The 12899-nt window shown below is 34.9% G+C and overlaps 1 long non-coding RNA gene across 1 annotated transcript; it reads left to right on the top strand.

The window, feature by feature from the left end:
* Window positions 1-10042: 10042 nt before the first annotated feature.
* Window positions 10043-11788, top strand: LOC149918960 (uncharacterized). Its single transcript, XR_016464682.1, has 2 exons — window positions 10043-10139; window positions 11559-11788. It is a non-coding gene; the product is annotated as an uncharacterized LOC149918960 (long non-coding RNA).
* Window positions 11789-12899: the final 1111 nt, after the last annotated feature.

Genomic DNA, 12899 nt, shown 5'->3' with positions numbered 1-12899 from the left:
AAAAGAGTGAGTAGAAGGCAAGAAGCAATTTTGCTTTTGTCTGTTAGTACTAGAATGTCACATAGGATTTTTGTCTAACATTTGTAAGAAGGTTTGTTGAAAATGTGAAAAGATGCCAGTGAAGGACATGAAAGTGATTTGAAATATATATAAAGTGCCTTTCCCAAAGGTACTTAGAGTTTAGTCGTCTAAAATTATCAGAAAGAAGTCTGGGAAGTGAGTTGAATGCTGGACATAAGAACCTTTGTGGGGAAAAAATACTGAGCAATTATGGGCTCTTTAATCCAGGAGAGAGGTGCAACAAGGACAAGTAGATGCAGGCTGAGTGCAAGCCAACTGAGACTTGAAATAAGACACGTCTTTTTAAACAACTAAGATGGCTAATCATCAGCAAAGAAATTTTCTATCCATTAAGGTCTTCATGTTCAGAATTGAAGCCTCTCTGGGAATTTTTTATTATCTGAGCATTGTGGTTGACTCAACAGTTGTATGAGGGAGAAAAGCAGTGAATGAACTGACTGATAATGAAGTAATCTGAGACACTGCCTGGAGCAACCCTTGAGTAAGTCAGAAGCAAGCATCTTTCAGAAAGCCAGAGGAGCAAACACTAGCAGAAAACTACACTTTGTAGTTCTGCTCTGGTCACTCCAGTCTAACCAAGCTCTAAATGTCACTGTGGGCTAAGAAAGCATGTCAAGACTTTGGAGTAGGAAAGAGAAGGTAGATCTGGGAGTTGTGCATGTTTATGTATGCAGCACAGAGCTGCAGCACCTTTGACATAAAGGTGGAAGAAAATGTCTTGTGACATGCAGAGACCATAGCCTGAAAAGGAGCATGGGCACTGTCAGCCCTTGGCAAGTGTCTGTGTATCCAAGGTCCTGTTACCTGCCGGCAAGAAAGGAATCTGTTTCTATGAGTCACTACCTCATGCATGTGCAGATATATGTATGTACTCTCCGTTCACTAAAAATGCTACAAAGCTGCATATTGTTCAATGAAAAAATTTAAAAAAAAATGAAAAAAGTCAAAGTCATTCTTTCAAACTTTATTCATAGTTTCTCTATGTTATTGTTTTGGGTTTTTTTGTTTGTTTGTTTGTTTGTTTTCTAATGGACTAATTACCACTTTCATAAAAAAAATGTTTTAAGAAGCTATTCAAAATTCTTATCCATGTGTGTCTGTAGTGGAAAAGCTGAGTCATGGCCAGAGACAGCGATTGAGCACATGGTGGAAAGATAGGGCCAAACCAGGGGAGCCCTGGTGCAAGCACTGCGGCTGAATGACTGGATGGGTGGAGTCAGAATCCATGCCTTCCCAGACTTCATTTAAAAGTTGGCAATAGAGGTAAGAGTATTTCTTGCTGGATATTCCTGTCTACCTGAGGTCTTCCAAAGGTAAGCAGATATTTTCCTTCATTTCTGTGGCTACTGTATTTGGACTCATTCTCATTTGCTGCAGCCAAAGATGTTGCTGCCCTGCTATTATTGTGCTGTTTTCCATCCTGTTACAGTGTCTGTGAAACAGAAAAACTGTTTTTCTTTAAATATCATGGGTTGCTTTTCATAGGATCAGTAAGGTTAGATAAGGCCACTAAGATCATCAAGTCCAATCATTAGCCCACTCCACCATGTCCACTAAATCATGTTCCTCAGTATGACATATACCCTACACCTGAACACCTTCAGGAGCAGTGACTCTGTGACTTTCCTGGGCAGCCTGGTCCAATGCATTACCATTCTTCCAGAGAAGAAATTGTTCCTAGTATCCAACCTGAAATGCTTAAATGCTTTCTTCCATCTGATTTATTGAACTTTGAACATGTATATACATTTTTCAATTCAACTTCTCTTTACAGTATTTATCTCAATTTTTTCCTTGTTGTCTGAAGAAAACCTCAAAGGATTACTGCTGAAGTAAGCATTTTGTATTGAGACTTTCATTATGAAAGATGTGAAAAGAAGTATCTAAAGTCTCTGATACAGTGGCAGTATCCCTTGCCTTCATTTTGGAAAGCAGGATTTGTAAAGTTAGTCTGAGACCTCTTGAATTCCAAGCAGATCTTTCTTCCTCTGCTGGACAATAATTGGTTTATATATTTTTTTTTCTTTTATCTCAACTACTTTTCTTATTCTTAACAGTTTCAAGATGGTTATATACACATTTCTGAAAAGGTAGCAGTTTATGGGAAGGAAGTGGAAAAACTTTCTTCTATAAATGGAAGTTTTTTCCTCTGAGAATGTTAGTAGAAATATGAAGTGATGTAATGAAATCTCCAGAATTCAAATTTTAGCTGTAGTTTTATTTTTCAACAAATTTTCTAGTATCTTACTACTCTTACTTTTTTTCCACTTTGGGACCTATACAAAATACATCTTAATCTTCTCATGCAACCCCAGATCTTAATTCTTCTTAGAGAAACTTCAACTAATTGAAAGTTATAGAAAACTACTACCGAGACTGGTACATGTCTTACAGGAAAAGAATATGATCAAACTACCCTCTTTTGACATCCAGACATCGCTACCTGATTTTGGCATTGTTAAATCCTGAAAATAAATTTCCTGATTACGTCTATTCTGAAAAAAATATTTTATCATAAGCACTGCTATATATGATCATATAGAAGGTACTGTATGGTTTCATGGACTTAATGTGAGAAGATTCTGCTAGGCACATTTTACACTGCTGCTATTTTTGCCCTTACTACCTGAATGCAAATGGAACTATGTCTGCTTTTAGAGTGCAATTTCATTTTCACGTCTGTCAATGCATGGATTTCAGAAAGTAACAACACACTTTAAATTTTCTCACTCTGAAAAATGTGTTGAAAAATTAAAAGCAGGTATCATGTATCTGTTTATAGCGTGAACACCAGGTTAACATACATTAGCGTATTTATCAGTATTTCAAAAATTAGATCTTTTCATTAGGAAAATATTTGGCACTGAATAAAATTAATAAATTCTGTAAGGAGTATTATAATAATATTAGTCACATGAATTTCTTCCATGCTATGGAAGGAAAATAGCTTCAAAACTCTATAAATCTTAATAATTACATTGTTCTATAATCATTAAAGTGTTCTGTACAGAGCACTTCTAAGGTACAAGTCATGCCTTGTAATCTGAAGGCTGAAAGATGTGTTAAAATGACTTAGAAGGACTTCAGAGTTGTCCGTGGGTGAGGAAGATTTATCTGCAGTTTTTCTTTATCACTTTAAACTGACTTAAAATCTCTAGTTTTGACATTGTGAAAGTGATCTTCACTGTTTGATACTACCAATGAGTGTAAAGGGTACATCATACTTACATCATATTTGTCAGGAAATAAGAAGGAAGTAAGAAAGCATTATAATAACAAGATCTATGTTTCACTCTGTGCCAAAGTCAAGTGAAGTGTGAGAAGTATAGGAGATCTCTGAGACAAGCTGTGCTGCCTCTATTTTATTATCTGTAAGACAAAAACAATACAGTAGCGAAGAGTTTATTGAAGTAAATTAATAATTATTATACCTTTGTCTATTCTGTGAATCTTCTCCAGTATTTTAGGGAGAGAAGGTGATGGAGGGAAAGGAAAGCAGGAAACACTTCAGAATTCTCCAAAAAAGATTTCTTTCCATGATGGCATATGTCTAATCTTTGGATCATAATTTTTCCTCTTATAATTGCAAATAGATCAACAGAATGTGAATCGTCCCTTTGATAATCAAATTTTATTTCAATTATAAGATTCTGTTTGGATCAGAAAGAAAACATCTTGGCTTAAGTGTCAAGTAAGTACAACAAGAATCCAACATTCATTTTCTCTGGTATCCTTCCATTTGGAAGGACTTAACTTGAATTTCCATTTTGTGGTGGACCATAGCAAGAACTGGAAAGTGACTGGTAGGTGTTCTGCCTCAGAAATGCAGTATTGGAATATCACATGGAAGGATACAGTCTGGAAATTAGATAGGAAGGTCACAGCAACTCTAATTTAGCAAGTTCTTAAAATGCACAAGTAAATATAGTCTCAACTTTTAGGAAAAAAAAAAAAAAAGATGAATTAATTTTACAGACAGTCTTTGAAAAACTGTTTGTCAATACTCAGTTATACTGAGGGAAACTTCCATCACTGTTTTTGATAGAAAGGCTATTAGACTTCTCAGCAGAGACAAGGGCACAAGATTAAACTCTCTGCCACTCGATTAGGAGTCATCTGTGCTGATCATTGTGCATGAGAAGTTGTGACAGAGACAGAAAAGTCTAACCAAATGCCTGCAGCTGTTTATAAGATGGGTAGCTATGTCTAAGGAGGCATTTGAACCAAGGGTTCTCAGTTTTTCTGCCCTTATGTTAACTGGAGGAAACTCTGAAATTAAAATATTGTTTATTTTGGAGAAAATTTAGGAAAGTATATCCTTCTTGACAGATTTAGCCTGGAAGACCAATTTAGTCCAGGTGAGTTTACTCAGCCAATATATAAGGTGGTATAAAGCTTCCTATGTTCAAGAATAGTTTTTGGTAAGCTACTTTTGGTGATATTCAAAATATCATTTTTCATTGTCTTACTAAAGTCTGCAGTGCCTTATAGTTCTAGACACAATGAAAACTGATTGTACCAAAATATGCAGATCATGGTGAATGTTTTATTTTATGCAGGTGACAAGTATTTATACTGTATTTAATATGCTGTGCAGTCCATTCAGAGAGATTGACAAAGATTATTTGTAACAGGATTTATGATGGTTGTCCTTTTTGAAGTCTACTTCACAGAAATTCAGTAACACAAGCATGAATTCATGAAGAATGTGGAGAAAAACAAAATGTCATAGTGCGATGATCAGTGGATGGACAGTGATTTTTCATATTAGAAGGAGGAGAAACACTCTGTAGTGCAAGAATGAATTCCATAGCTCTGCTTTGCTGTCCAAATAAGAAGGGAGAAAATGAAGATCTGCTGTGAGAATATTAAAGAGGATGAGAAACTGTGGGCACTAAATAGCAAAGAGAATAGGTTCCTGAAAACAAATAAAAACTTTAAAACAGTATTCAGGAAAAAACAGACTGTACTTGTTTGATCTAAGACCTAAGTATATTTGGAAATCTAACACACATAAATGAACATGAATGTCTGTTTTGTCTTGCTGCATACATATGTTTTTTCTCTGCTATGTAGATGATTGATTGTGAGAGTTCCAAACAAGGTGGTATACGTATTTTCACTGTTCTATTCTTCTGCAATGGAGGTATAAAGGTTTTGGCAGGAACAGAAGTAATTTTTTTCTCAGTGGCTCCTTTGGTGTTATGATCTGGATTTGTGATGATTGTAGTGGTGATAACACAAGTTTTAGTTATTGCTCAGCAATGCTTATTCAGAATCAAGGGTATTTCATCTTCTCAAACTGCCCTGCAAGTGAGATGAGTGTGCACAAGGACCTGGGAGACGAAGACACAGCCAGAACATCTGAACAAGACCAGCCAAAGGAGTATTTCACACCATATAGTGTTGTACTTGGCAATGCTTGGATAAAGAAGAGGGAAAGGGGTTATTCAGAGTGATGGCATTTGTTTTGCCGAGTAAACATTATGAGCAATGAAGCACACTCCTAAACATTGGCCAGATGATGGGAATTCCTTGTTTTTGTTTACTCGTGCATGCTGTTTGTGCTGTACCTATTAAGCTAGCTTTGCCTCAACCCCCAAGTTTTCTCACTTTTATCTTTCAGATTATTTTCCTGATCCTACTGCAGGAGAACAGCTGTGTGGAGCTTGACTGCCTACTGAGTATAAGCCACAACAAGAGGAAAAATATATTCCCAAAGTGCTTGCAAAGCAGCAGCAGAGGGGAAATGGCTTGAAGTTTAATGTCTGGGTCTGGATCTCTAGGGAAGTCATGCTGCAACATCCCTTTGGTATGATGAGGTTACAGAAGTAATATCTGCACCTGGCATTCATTCAGATCAAGGAAAATGTATGAACATATGGTCCTAACATTGTGGGATTAAAAAAGCAGCTTTGTGGGTATGCAACTGGAATCTATAATATGCTTGCTATATGAGATAATTACAGGAGAATTTATCATTAAAAGAACATGATTAAGGTTGCAAACTAAAAATCAGTTATGTCTGTATGATTTTGCTGTTGTGCTCATGGTAGTTCGACAGACATGAATGCTTCTATTTTTCACATTGTTGTTTTGAGCACACAAAAATCCTTTAGGATGCAGTTTAATGGGCACAAACAAAAAAACTAAGGGCAAAATGAATTAGGATACTTTATAGACATTCTTGATGCTTTTGTCTAGATAGGAATGTTCTTTATAAGAGAGATTGTTTATGTCATGTCAGTTGAAGATTCCTGACTTGGTTTGAGTTTCTGAATGAAGGCCTGAATGAACTGTTTTTGACAGAAGCAAAGACTTCAAAGGATTTTCATCCTCTTTGGGCATTCTCTGGAGAGTGCAGACTTTAAACAAACAAACAAACAAACAAACAAACACAGATGATGTTTCTAAATAACTTTTCTTGAAGATGTTCCTTTCTGGGAGAAGTACTAAGACACACTGTTAGGACAAAGTGAAGAAGCTGCTTCTGAACACTAGCCTGTCATGTCAAGGAACTGAGTTGGTTTATAGCACTTTATCACATGTGAAACTGAGGCACTAAATGACCTCATCTAGGTCCCACTGAAATTCACATTCAGGAGAGATTTCAGTCTCTATTTCACTCATTTGATCTAAGAATAAAGTTGTTCTTCTCTCTGCTGGATATGCTGTCTGAGACTTATCTGAAGTATGACTAATCACATGACACTGAAAGTTGATATCTAAACTACCATTGTCTTTTCCCTTTTCTTTGAATGTATATGTTGTCCTTATCGTATTGCTATCTATTATTGATCCAGTACATCTAATCTATGAAAAATTTACAGCCACAGTCAGTTCTATAATTGCAGCAAGTCACATTAGCAGTTAGTTTTGAATAGAGAAGTAATTTGTTCTCGGGAGTGAATTTATACGAACACATATTTTTTTTTTTCCAGGACCCGAACTAAACTTGACTCATAAACAATGTAGCTGCTTATTTCTAGCTTTAAAAGTTATTCTAAAACCATGCAATTTTTACTAAAGTTGGAAGTGGAATGACACTTCACAAGAAATGCCAAATTTCCTGGAAGTCACGGCTAAATTTTATTTTTGTGCTAATTTTACTCAGAGATGACAATCCAGTGAAACTGGAAAATTTGTTCTGTGGGGAGAGGAAATTTTCCCAAATTAGGTAGACAATTAAAAGTCAGACTTCTAAATTTTCACTTTTTTTTTTTTTTTTTTTTTAATGATTAGTTTCCTGGTTTTGATCAATTCAAATTAGGAACTTTTACACAAAACTCAGGGAGTTAAATCCCTTGTTTGAAGGGATTTGCTTTGGTTGAAAACAGTGGACTTTTATTCCTGCAGCCCCTCTCCCCTAATTAATTGCATTAGCGTTTGGAAGAAAAATTGAAGTTCTGCCACTGTCTACTAAGCAAACCCAAAATTTTCATCTTTAAACATGGTCCTTCCTATGAAGTACTGAAAAAAAATATTTTGGAAATTTGCCCATCAAAGCAGCTATGTCCTTTTCACTTGAATGTAACTAAAGACTACTGAAATATAATAGAAAAAAAGAGCCTGACTGAAGCAATTATAAAAGGAGTTTTCATGATTGCTCAGGCAGATTGAGGCAAAACCTCATTTTTTAAAAAGATGTTAAGGCATTAGTATTTTTGACAAAAATACCTGATTTAAAAGTGAAGTTAATTTATTTTTTTTAAATAAACGTAAAGTTCTTTTCAATGTCTTAGTCTTAACAAATACGTCTTAAAAGATCCCTTCTGTTTTTATATCATGGGTTTATTTTATAGTTTGCTTAGTTGTTCTCATTTGTTTTAATGAATGTTAAATATAAAATTATACAAATATGTGATTTGTATGCTTGTTGAGATGGAGGGGAAAAAAAAAAGCGTTAGATAACATTGAAAAGTTGCTAACGGGACTACAAGGAAATGTCATTTTATTAAAAATGGCAAATATCAGACAAAATAAATGCAGTATCAGATCTTTTGAAGCCTCTTGGTCTTTTTTTATTGATTTACTTTTTTTTTTTGGTTGGTTTGTTGTTTGTTTTCACGTACAAACTGTGAATCTTTATATTCCTGATGGAAAATATGTTCTATCTGTACAAAGAAAGAAATCCTGTTCGTGTATGAACTTCAGTATGTATTCTATCTAAAATCTGCTGAGTCGTTCTCTCAAAAGTGGTAATTGTACAAATCAGTTCTCATGTAACTGGGCTCAAAAAGAAAAAAAAACTGTAGCGTTAAATACCAGGTTTAGATGGGAAATTAAAGTAAGTAACCATGAAAGGCCCTGTTATGACTCACTGTAAATAAGCCAAACTGTCCTCTAAAGTCTTAGTGTTTTCCTTATGAACATTCCTATTCCAATGAAAGAAGTGCTGTGAGACTATGAAGCTGCTGTGTTAATAAAGTAGATTATCCCTCAGTGATATTAAGGAATTCGGCGTTCTAGAAGTATAGCTAAATATGAAAATTTCTATTCCTCTACTCATTGTCCTCTTCCAGTGAAATGAAGCAGCCTTAGTGGCTAAAGCAAGATAGACTGAACAGAAATGATCTTCATTTCAGTAATGGAAAAAAATATTTTTTTCATAATATGGAAATGATGGGAAGAATATCCCATGATATACTACCAAGTATGAAGCTCTTGTTCCACAGGACTGATTCAGGAAATTAGAAAAACAGCCAAAATGCTACCAGCTGCTATTTCATTATTGTGCTTCATACATATTGATTATAACCATGTTACCACTTCAGTATGACTGAGTCAGTTAAAATACAATGTTATTTGTTGTTTTTTTTTTTCACATCTGATTTCTTAACATCTGAAAACTGCTGCCTATGAGGTTACAAATACTGGCAGAATAGGGAAATTAGTTCATTAATTTTTAATTACAAAGAGAGAACACAAAATACTGTTAGAAATTTTATCCTTCTTCTAATACTCTATTTCCAGAAATGTTTATTGTTGTGTTATATAAAGAGTGAAACTTATGGCAACAAAAGAGCATGTATTTGTCAGAGGAAAATATTTCTCATATATAATTTTACTGGAGTAGACATTCAAGAATAATTATGAATGTGTTTATTTTTAGTTTGTAAAGCTCTCTTTTTGTGATTTAGTTCTACTAGTTTGTTTGGTTGCTTGTTTTCCTCCTTAAAAAAATCAAGAAGATGTATGCAAAATTAATTCTAAAGAAGACACTTGGCTTACTTATGAATCTGTGTTTTGTCATAAGAAATACTTAGGTGGCTATTTAATGCTAAAAATATTTCTATAGTGGTTTTCCTTTATTTATTACTCCATGTTTTTTGCTCCATGATGTTGATCAGTAGATTTCTCATATCTCTTGCACCAATTTCTAAATTCTAGCTTTTTTTTCTGATCTAGATCCCTACATGTTGAGAAAATGGAAAAATAACAACTGTTGCTTTTAGAGAAATTCTCATTGTGCCATATGAGAAAGCGTTATAGGAAGTGGTTGTGGTTTTGCTTTTATTGTTTGTCTACTTGTTGTTTTGGTTTTACTTTCAAAAACGAGATGCTGGAGCTGACAAGAAAAAATGATCATTTGAAGTAATCTGTCTTCAAACAGATTTTTTTCAAGGGTAAGGAGAACCCCAAGTAAGTGTATTATGTTTTTAAATATTATATCGGTTATTTAAATGTCTACAAATGTTCAACCATTACTCCAGCAGATCCTGTGTTTCTTTCAGGTCTTATATCTATTATAAGAGTATATGTTCTGGCTACCACAAGTATCATCAATATCTGACACCAGAAAACTACCACAGTGGCTGCTGTTCATTTCAGGAGTTTCTGTTTTTATTAATAATATTTTATGGACTTCATTTTTTTATTTTTCCACTGAAATTTCTTACAATCAACATGGTATTGCAGGAAGAAGTACATTTAAGTAATAAGATTATCACTGTTTTATGGAGTGGGAACACTTTTATACTAAGGATGATTCACATGAAATTTTTGCTTGGAAAAAACTGTGATCTTGAGAGAGATAATAAACTGTTCACCTGTGACAGGTATGAAAAAGATAAATGTAGAATGATTATTTATTGCTTTTCTTTATCTGAGTGTTATGGCTCGGTATCAGGCTGAAAACAAAAGCAAGCCCTTTCTCTCCATGGGAGAACCTATTTTTACAGACACTTCTCAGACACCAAAAGTGTAAGCAGAAAAAAAAAAAAAAAGAAACACCACATCTATTCACATAAGGTAGATGGAAGGTAGATGAAGTTCAGGCTGTTATTGATGGTGGCTTGAATTCAAATTCTAGGTCTGTAAATTGCTAGATTACTGATTGCTGAGAAGATAAACAAAAGATCGCAGGCTTTTTCTGTTCCTATTATCTAATCCTTCTGTTGGAAACTCTCAGGCAGATGGCTTGCTACACTTATGATCTGACCCATTTTCTTGGTTGTGTAACCTGTCAACCAGGAAGGAAGCTAAGAAATAAATTGCTGTCCTGATGGGAACTAGAACGGTAGTGTTGGAGATGACACTAATCAGTTGACTATGTAAACAAATCTCCTCCACTAACCATGTGTAGTCTTTTACCTGATTGTGTGGAACAGTTGGTGAGCACACATTACATATATAGGTCATTTGAGAGTAATGCCTCTTGTTTCTTCAGAGATCTCTTTTCAGAAAGTATCCTTCTGTCTTTGTAGAAAGAAGCATTTATTGAAGGAAATTGACTGTATAGGTTCAAGTCTTTCTAGCTGTGCTATAGTGAGAAATATGGCTACGCTTATTCATGTACCTTTTGATGAGTAACCTTACTGCTCATATGCATTCATTTATCAAGATTATAAAGATTATTGCTTACAGTGTAAACATTGTAAGATTACTTAACGCTTTTTATTCTTTAAAACTTTCCATTTCTTTTTGCTAGATTCATAAAGAAATCTTGATGTTCAAATATTTGGACGCAGATGGAGGGAGGTTAAATGTTAAATGTTAAACTCATTTCAATTAAAAATGCAGAGGTTCCTACTAATTTCAGAGAGAACATTTATAAGCTTTGTGTAAAATTCACTAAGTGCCTATGAGTTGGGTGAGAGAGGCCAAACAAGACATCTCATCTCCTTATATAAATAGTACAGAAAGAACTCTTGATGTGATTATTCTAGCACTGACAATCATACAGATAGGGAAGAGAACTCCAATCTAAGAAGGTCACTTTCTTCATGTTAAGTATGCAGTTTCTAAACAAAAATATTGAACTAGATATCTATGGTTAGATGTCTACATTCAGAAGAATTAAAGAGTATTCAATGTTAAACATCTTGTATCCTTAAATATAGGCAAAAGTAATTCATAAGGGCAGAAATCTGGAATCAAATTGTTTTTAATATCTGTGCGTATTTACCGCTTGAATTTTAGGCTGAAGAGAGAGGGTTGGCCTTTTAAATTCTACTTTCTGTCTTTCGAGTCCACAGGTAGCAAACTCATTGGATGGCTGGTTATTAATCAACCTGAAGGAAATCTGCTATGAGAAAATGTATATAGAGCTATAAGATACCAACAGTTAAAAAAAATAAAAATAAAAATGAAAGTACCACTTGTGCCACTGGAAGGCTGCTGATAGGTAAGCCAAAAACACTAGAAATAAAGACAGAAGAAGCCCAAAGAGAAAGTGTGGATGAGGAAAGTTACTGCAAAGTAAGCCTGAATGTTGATTTACAACACCCTACTAGTTCAGAAGTATTGGCCAGAGGATTTCACATACTTGCAGTATGAAAATGCAGGTAGCCTACTTCTCACAGCAAGAGCAAACTGCCTTGTATTTGCCATGTGTGGAAATATAAATTCCTGCTATCCTAAGGCTCTGAGGTGGCTTGCATCTAAAATGCCCCTTTTCTCTTTTCTTCCTTAAAAAGGGAAAGGAGAAAAACAATGATTTCTTTGGAATTAAATTTGTTCAAGCTTCTTAGAATAAACTGACACTGTGTCAGTTTGTTCTATATTGTTGAGAAAATAATTTAAAGCATTTCCTCTTGGGTTTGTAATGGTCTGTCTTCTTGGACACATTTCCCTTCCAGAAAAGTGATACACATTAGGCAATTGATCAGCTGGAAACTGAGTCTAAGGGGAAAGAAAGAGATGAGAAGTGCCTGTGAAGTAAAAGCAAACAGAAGGGATCCTGCCCCGAGCTCAGAGAGGCTGAGTGAGCTTCTCCATGCTGCAGCAATTACTGACCCTGCTCCTGATTGCATGATTACCTCAGGAAAAGGTGAACAACACATGGAACCTGAGCTGTGGACTTGCTTTCGCTTAAGTGAGGTGAAAAAAAGCCAGGCACTGGGCCCATAGCAGACACCTTGCAGCTCTTCTGAGCTCACTATCACCAGTGTGTGCCTACGTGCTAGGGAGAAGATTATTTTAGTGGATACAGCCAGGGAGATTTCTCTAATAATGTCCCAAAGGCAGTAGCTAAAACCTCCACAGCAAACGAGACTATTGCTTCCATGATTATGGTAATAAGAAACACAAAATGTAAAAACTTCAATTTGTTTTTAGGTAACTGATGTTGGTTTAAATTACTTGTTATTGCACTGGGTAGACTGCAAAAACCTTATGAAGATCTAATTTTGTGTGTATACAAACCTTCTTAATCTTTGGAAGAACTATATATTAAAGAACAAAACTAAACCTCTAATATTATGAATATAAAATGAATGTTCTGTGTGATTTACACAGCAGAATTCTACATATTTATTGGAAATTATTTATTGGAAATGGTTTTAAGAACCATTTTCCAATATATTTTGTTAGTGGTG

Source organism: Phasianus colchicus, chromosome 2, assembly GCF_987193195.1.
Source record: "Phasianus colchicus chromosome 2, bPhaCol1.hap1.1, whole genome shotgun sequence".
NCBI lineage: Eukaryota > Metazoa > Chordata > Aves > Galliformes > Phasianidae > Phasianus > Phasianus colchicus.
Note: the sequence above shows the minus strand (reverse complement) of the source record. Positions and strands in the feature narration are given on the sequence as shown.